The sequence below is a fragment of the Somniosus microcephalus genome, chromosome 2 (assembly GCF_052327205.1).
Source record: "Somniosus microcephalus isolate GS21.2 chromosome 2, FLI_Smic_1.0, whole genome shotgun sequence".
Taxonomy (NCBI): domain Eukaryota; kingdom Metazoa; phylum Chordata; class Chondrichthyes; order Squaliformes; family Somniosidae; genus Somniosus; species Somniosus microcephalus.
The window spans coordinates 101712525-101720342 of NC_140988.1; the positions used below are offsets into that span (position 1 = coordinate 101712525).

Sequence of the window (7818 nt, forward strand, 5' to 3'; positions counted from 1 at the left end):
TTTGCATTTGTGCTAAAATATAGAATTAGTTTAATATACAATGATGCTGCATTTTATACAAATTGACATAGGAAAATTAAATCATGCAAGACAGTTTACAAAGGATTACGTAGGATATACGGCACAGAAACAGGCCATTCGGCCCAACCAGCCCATGCTGGCGTTTATGCTCCACTCGAGCCTCCTCCCGTCTTTCTTCATTTAAATCTATCAGCATATCCCTCTATTCCCTTCTCCCTCATATGCATAATAATTCCCAAATATTGAGTGTTGAGCAGTCATGGATTTAAATTAATTCCTTCCAAATAAAAAATCAAGTTCTACATAAATTATTGAAATAAATATTGTTTATTGAAAAGTTTATCACAAAGCTATGATACTTGAGGAATCCGCATCAAAATAATGTCATTGCCAATGCCCAGTTACTGCTGAACAATACCACAGTATTGTGAAGCTCCGATCTTTCAAAGTTTATTTGTTTTTAAACCATGTTGCCTTTAAAAAAAATGCGAACAAAAGATAAGGAATAGTATGGAACTATGCATTATTTATTGAGGTTACATTAAAAAGGTCTTTGCCATTTGTACGCAAGTTAAAGATGACAGCAAGAACGGGAAAACCAGCCCTTCTGATGTCAGTACCAGCACATGCAGGCATCAACGGGTATTTTTTAATTGTAACTTTAACATCGCAATTGTGTTCCTGATTCAATACTGGAATCCGTATTTTAACACTACTAACATATAAATGTCTTACAGTAAAATTATAATCTGTAGTGTTTATTTAGTGAGCAAAGTATGAATCCTGACCACTGACTCACCCACTGCTCCCAAGTGACTGCAGTGCATCTCAGTTCACAGGTAATGGAACTCTTGATTAATTAGTTCTCCAACGGCAACCAAATCTGTTTCAGTCTGTCATGTTTCACATAGTCCACATACTTCATGTGCCTTTGGTACATATAAATGATTGTCAAAGTTCAGTCCTGCTCCATGCTCCACACTCTTCCTCAGCCCAAGTAAAGGGAATCTCACAATGGGTCTTGAAGAACCTGGACATAGTTCCTGGGAAATATTCCCTCTTTCCCCTGTAGTTCTCCTTTCAGCCAGTCAGCACCTATGGTTTCTAGTAGGATTATCATATCTCCAATCTTGGGGGGAAAAAATTGCAGATTTCTGTTAATATTTACACATACTGGAATGCTGCCCAAGTCTGCATTACTATAAAGCATGGTCAGCCGGTCCTGAATAATTCGTATTTTTGGCAACATTTTTATTGTTTTATTCTAGAAAGAATGCAGTTAAGAAGGATCTTTTCAAAGTACATAAAATATCAGAGTATCAATAGCGTAAAGCAAAATGACAAATAGAAATTAGTAAAAAGTAAAATTTAGAACAGGCATCATTGAATACTTTTGTACTCAGTGTTAATTGTTTGGGATAATTCACCAAGCAAGGTAATAGAGGCAAAAACATTGGGATTATTCAAAATGTAACTAGGTTCTATGATAGGAGAGATAATGTACCAAAATCATGAGCCAAATGGCCTTTTCTCATCTCTGACTTTTTTGATGTACTCAATCACTACTATATTTTACAGCAAGAAACTCACACCCATTTACTCAAAAATATATCCAGTGCAATTTCATAAGAAGTCAAGGGTGAGCCCATTAAAGCTCATCCCTCATTATCCTAACTTTCCCAGCAGAACAGCCAACATTTCACTTGTCCCAATGTCTTTGGAATAATGTGTCAGGTAAGAAAGTAAAACAATTTATCACCCTTTGTTTAAAAAAAATCCTCACAACAGGCTTCAGATTTACTTCTCAATAATTGATGTCCTATGCTCCTTACTAGCCTAACCTATTTTGAAATACTTTGCTGGATTTACTTTATTTACAACATTTACTATCTTACTTGCTTTCTTCTCTCTCGATTGTAGACTGAGTTTGAACTTTTCTAATCTTTCCTCACACTTAATCCCCTTTACACTTCTTTGCACACTTTCCAATGCATATTATGTTTTTTTTTAATTGAACACATTGCTTCGATTATGATCTGACCAGCAGAACCAGTATGATAAAGTCAAACTGCAAAATCTAAAGTGGGAGGAAAAAGGAAAGGCCCTAGGCCTATAGATTATGTATGTAAAATGTAGTGGATTTTAATGACCCATCCACCTTTGGAACCTGGGTTTGAATTTAGCTCTGACCAAGAATACAAAAGTCTCTCTTGATCAGATGAAATGAGCTTGTAGCAATTTTTAAATGACTTAATTTTGGGAGAGAAAATATACATCTTGGCTGGGCTTGACACTGAAATGCAGGGCAAGTGAGTCTGCCTATTGTTTGTCTTTGTAAACAATCCATGTGTGGGCACCTCAGCCTAGTGGAATGTTTATGCAAATTAGCATGTCAATGCAAGGGGGAGCACGTGTTGTCTCTAAATGGCTATCTATTCAAAAACGAAGTCGGTGTTTCAAAAGCGAGTCAGATGCCCAGTATATCTGCATTAGTGTGTCCTCACTGAAAGAGAGACACATGGTCATCTAGAATCAAACTATTTCTCTATCAGTGTTAGAAGTTGCAAAGCTCATCCAAGTGATAGGCCAATTTAGGTTTGATCTATTGTCGATTCATAAAATTTATTGCACCGTGTCTAGAACGCTTTTTGATTGACAGAATTGATTAATTGTAAAGATACTTCACCCCCCTCCCCCCCCACAAATCTTCCTTTTGTTCCAGCTTGGTTCAAAGATAGAATCAGAAACAAAGCTGGAGGCCTTATGGGCCAGTTCCCTTCTTGTACTGCTACAGGGGTAGGAGCCAAACTGAGGACCTGTGGTGATTATTCCTTGTTTAGTAAAAGTATTGTGATTGGTTGTTGGTTAACTGCCTTGGGATATATGTTGTAATCTCATTGGTAGTTGATGATCACATGATGTGTTGTGGCCACCTTAAATTCAGTTCTTTTCCAGCTTTGGTTGGGACTGGATGTGGGAAGATGTGCTGCAGATTTTAAAGTTAATAAAGCCTAGCTTTGGAAGGCAAATCTATTCTTTATTTCAGGACCCAATGGTTGTCTTTCTCGCAAAAAAGCTTTTCATTATGGACGTGTCATCCAAGCTTGAGAATTATTTCTGATTTAGGATGTATATTGTTTTGAAACAGACAAGTGAAGTTTTGTAATCCAGCTAAATGTGCTGAATCTGCTCATGTTTCTGTTTAATATTAATGAACTTGAGTTGTGCTATTCATCAATCACCACATCCTATCGCCATGACTACTTATTGCCACGTCTGCAATATTACTCGTTTCCATCCCTACATCACTCCCACTGAAAGCCTTATCCTTACTTTCTGTTGGCTTCCCATTTTCCATCCACCACTCCCCCACAAACTCCAACTTGTTCAAAACTCAGCTGCCTATACCCTATCCTGTATCAATTGGGTATGTCTTCACTGACCTACATTAATTTCCTGGTCCCAATATATTGAATTTAAAATTGTCATCTGTAAATCCCTCCATGACCATGTCCCACCCCATCTCTCTAACCTCCTGATACGTTCCTTTGTGCATAAGGTCATACAGTAAACTCTTTCTTATCCGGCACCTATAGGACCAGGATGGCGCCGGTTGATGAAAAATTCTGGATAACAGGGAGGTTTACCTACCAAAGCAATTTTTAACAAACAAAAATAAAAAAATCAAGAAATGTACTGTATAATTGGGTACTCACCTACAGAATGTTCCATTAAATGTATGGTAGAATCGGCAAGATTACCGGTTATTGAGGTGTTGTTTTGTATTGAGATATATCTATTTTGCCAGTTATTAAAGTATTCCGGATGATAAAGTGCCGTTTAAACAAGAGTTTACTGTATTTCAGTTCATAGTGGGGGTTTGATGATAGAAGCCAACTTTTGCATTGGGCATAAGGAAAAGGTATTGGGAAAACAGCCCAAGTTATAACACCTCAGCTGTAAAGACCCGAGGTGAAATGAGTTCAATTCCTAGTGAGCGTTTTTCCAGAGTATATAGCTGAGTGAGATGGGTAATTTAGTGTTGGATTATAGGTAGAGAAGCCAGCAGATAACTGGATCGAGACAATGAACTGCTGCAATGGTAAGGTGGTGGGTACAATTCTGAGACGTATGGTTATTGAGTCACTTAGAGGGAATTTAACTCTGCATGTAACCTAAAGTATAACGGAGGCATGCTTACACATCTGATTAATGGTGGGGAGAGAACACTGTTAGTCCTAACACATGGAAATAAATGAGGAGTTAGTGTTCTGACTGACCAGTCTAGGTCCAGTCCCAACTATTCACAGAACATAATCAATAGCCCATTGGTTAGCAAGTAAAAAGCTTTTTCAGAACAGGTAGATCGTATCCCTGCCACAAAGCATGACCCCACACCATAGGCCAGAATTCATGGACGGGGCAGAGTTATTATGTAGTGTTGAGATGGAAAGATAATATCTGCTTTGTATTAGAAAACAAAAACAAAAAAAAATCATTGCTTCTCGTGGAGCATGTGTTTCAGCCTGGATCGCGACACAGGTCAGAATATTAGCCTGCTAACCATGGGGAAGAATTACGCTGTTAGCTATGTGCAGCAATATTGTGCAAACATTCAAAAACACACAACCAGAGCAATTCCAACCATCTCCCCCACCACTCTGTGCAACACAGAACAACTACTTTCTCAATGAATTCCACGCCACTATACCATATGCCATAACAGAATCACATCTTTGCTGTGTCTGTGGAGAATGTCATCAACCTGAAACATTAACTTTTTTTCTCCCTCCACGGATGCTGCCTGACCATTTTCAGTTGTCATGGTTCTTTGTACGGACTGACCTTGCTCAACTACCATATGCACAGTTAATAGGTTGATGCCCTGACCATCATCAATCAAAAATATTACGCAAAACATCAAGTTTTTTTTACGTTTTAAGAAAGGTTTCTACAATCTTATTAAAGAATTAAACAGATTTGATGCCACACTACATACCTTAAAATTAAGCTCATCTTTACTCTCTCCCACAAAGTCATACAGTGCCTTGGCTTTTCCTCTTTTATTCCCTGAGGGCTGTTGCTTTACTGCGCTTGCTTCTCCTGAAAAAATATTGCAGGTACAGCTTGCTCAGAGGTGTTCTTCACAACTCCATGTCAATGTGAATATTAACAACTTCTACAGTATGCAACTATTTCAGGTAAATTGTAGATACCCACTCCTCAATATGCGACCAGAATGCGGGCCTGCCACTGTATACAAAATACAACAGGGGATTATGGGCAAGATATATCATTCATTCTTAGTCACTAGGTGGAAAATGTAACCCAAGGTTGTCAAAATGAAAGCTAAAATCTAGCCTGGGACTGGACCTGGATAGATCTAGATCATCTATGAAAATACAGAAATACTAATAGTTAAAAAAACACGCTTCAAAGTGTTACCAGAAATCAATTTCAATCATGCATATTGTCTAAAAGTGGGCTAGTCTCTAAATCTCTCATTAAAACCACCATCAATAGCAGATTGGCATAAACATGTAAAATGATTAAATCCAAATTGATTGTTTTCATTCCTAAGAAAGAATTGTATAAGATGTTAATAATAACCTATCGATTATGAACCTCTTTACAAAGCCCAATAGGTTGAAAATCAAAAGGCAGATTCGACATACCGCCTGCAAGAAATGTGATTTACAGTTTCTCCTGGTTTCAATTTTCAATATGACTAGATAACTTACAACTTTGTGAACTAGAGTCAACATTTACTGGGCAGCAATCTCCCTTCCTGTAATTTGTGCATAATTTCTAAGTGGTGTGTTCTCTTCCCTTTCCTGCACATTTTCCCCTCCGTCCATATTTTTCCCCTTTCTTGTCTTCCCGGGACACCCGCGTCCTATGACTGAGAGGATGGGTTGGCAGTGTGCCCCCAAGCCTCTACTGTGCCATTCTTACACCAGAAACTAGAAGGTGCAACCACCCCCCCCCCCCATTCTTTCTTGTTCTTTTAACTCTTTCTCTCTTTCTCATTCTCTCTATCCTTCCTGGCTCCTCTATTTCATCATCAACAGGATAGCCATTCATGAAGAAATAAAATGTCATATAAAGAGTCTTTTGTTTGATTCTCATGCATCCCATAGGCTGATTTTTCTGATTTCAATAATGAATCTCCTCCAATGAACCATTTTAATTATACTATGCAAGAAATGGGTTACATAGGAACAGAAGAAGGCCATTCAGCCCCTCGTGTCTGTTCTGCGATTCAATCAGATCATGGCTGGTCTGTATCTTAACTCTATTTACCCACCTTGGTTCCATATCCCTGAATACCCTTACTTAATAAAGATCTATCAATCTCAGTTTTAAAATATTCAATTGATCTAGCCTCAACAGTTTTTTTTTTTGGGGGGGGTGGGGAGAGGAAGGAAGGAGTTTCAGATTTCTTCACCAGAGGACATTGTCTACCCTATCAAAACCTTTAATCATCTTAAACACCTCAATTAGATCACCCTTAGTCTTCTATACTCAAGGGAATATAAACCTAGTCTATGCAACCTGTCCTCATAACCAAGCCCTTTTAGACCCAGCATAATTCTGGTGAATCTACGTTGCACGCACCCCCCACCCCCCTCAATGTCAATATATCCTTCCTGAGGTGCCTGAAGCAAAATATAGTACTCTAGACACGGTCTATTCAGAGCTTTATACAACTGTAGCAAATCTTCTACCCATTTGAATTCCAACCCCCTTGACATAAAGCCTAACATTTCATTAGCCTTAATTATTTTTTGTAGCTGTTCACTAGAATTTTGTGACTTATGTACTATGACCCCTAAATCTCTCTGCTCCTCTACAGCTCCTAGCTTCTCGCAATTTAGAAAATACTCTGAGCTGTCTTTCTTGCGTCTAAAGTTACTGGCACAGTGTTTTTTTGTGAAAAACCTTAATGTATACAAATTCCAGGAATGTAAAATAAACGAAAGGCAACTTCTCCACCTTCAGTGTTGCACATTCCTGGCTTCACAGTTACGGTACCTGAGCAGACTTGAACAAACAGAGTTGGGAAAATCCCCTCACGCCCATTCAGTTTCCCCTTGCACCACTCAGAGTCTAACCGCTCTATGAGGAGGATCCGATCCCCGCGTTTCATTGGTAAATCATCAACAGCCTCTGCTTTGAAATCATAAAGCGCTTCACACCACTGAGAGTCCGAGTAGCTGACCTGCAGAGTTCGCAGAAAAACACACATTTAACTAATTAAAGAGATGATTAGGGTAGATGTCTACCATGTGTAAAGTATGAAGTGTGATTTTATTGAATGTGGATAGAGCAGGAAGTCCTGCCCTGCTAAACGACCTTGATATCCTGGTAACTACTGGCTCAGTATTGCACATTCATCACTGAACTAAAGTGGTCAATACAAATGTACCCTCTCCCATTTTTAATATCCAAATAAGTGAATAAAACTAGGTTGTGTTTATTTCCAACAAAAGATCTCCGATTGATCACCTTGAAGGCAACACCTGATTTCTGATTGGTCCCCTTGGAGGACAAGACACGCCCAGCAGTTTATCTGGAATGTGTAATTAGATACTGTCTGCCTAAGTAATCAATTAGTTTGCAAAGTGTAATTCGAACTCTTCTGACTGCCAGACTCCAGACAGAACAGAGCTCACATAGAACAGAGCTCACCCACATGGGTTAAGGCCTTCTCCCAACCCCCAAACAAGTTTCTGCCCCCCCCCACCCCCAACAAGTTCCTAAACTTCCTCACACCCCCGAGTTTCTAGACTTTTC

The 7818-nt window shown here is 38.9% G+C and overlaps 1 long non-coding RNA gene across 1 annotated transcript; it reads right to left on the reverse strand.

Annotated features, from left to right (window-relative positions):
• Positions 1-527: 527 nt before the first annotated feature.
• On the reverse strand, positions 528-7707 carry LOC147122834 (uncharacterized). Its single transcript, XR_015081753.1, has 3 exons — positions 7057-7707; positions 5021-5124; positions 528-1150 (listed from the first exon to the last, which is right to left on the reverse strand). It is a non-coding gene; the product is annotated as an uncharacterized LOC147122834 (long non-coding RNA).
• Between the last annotated feature and the right edge of the window lie 111 nt (positions 7708-7818).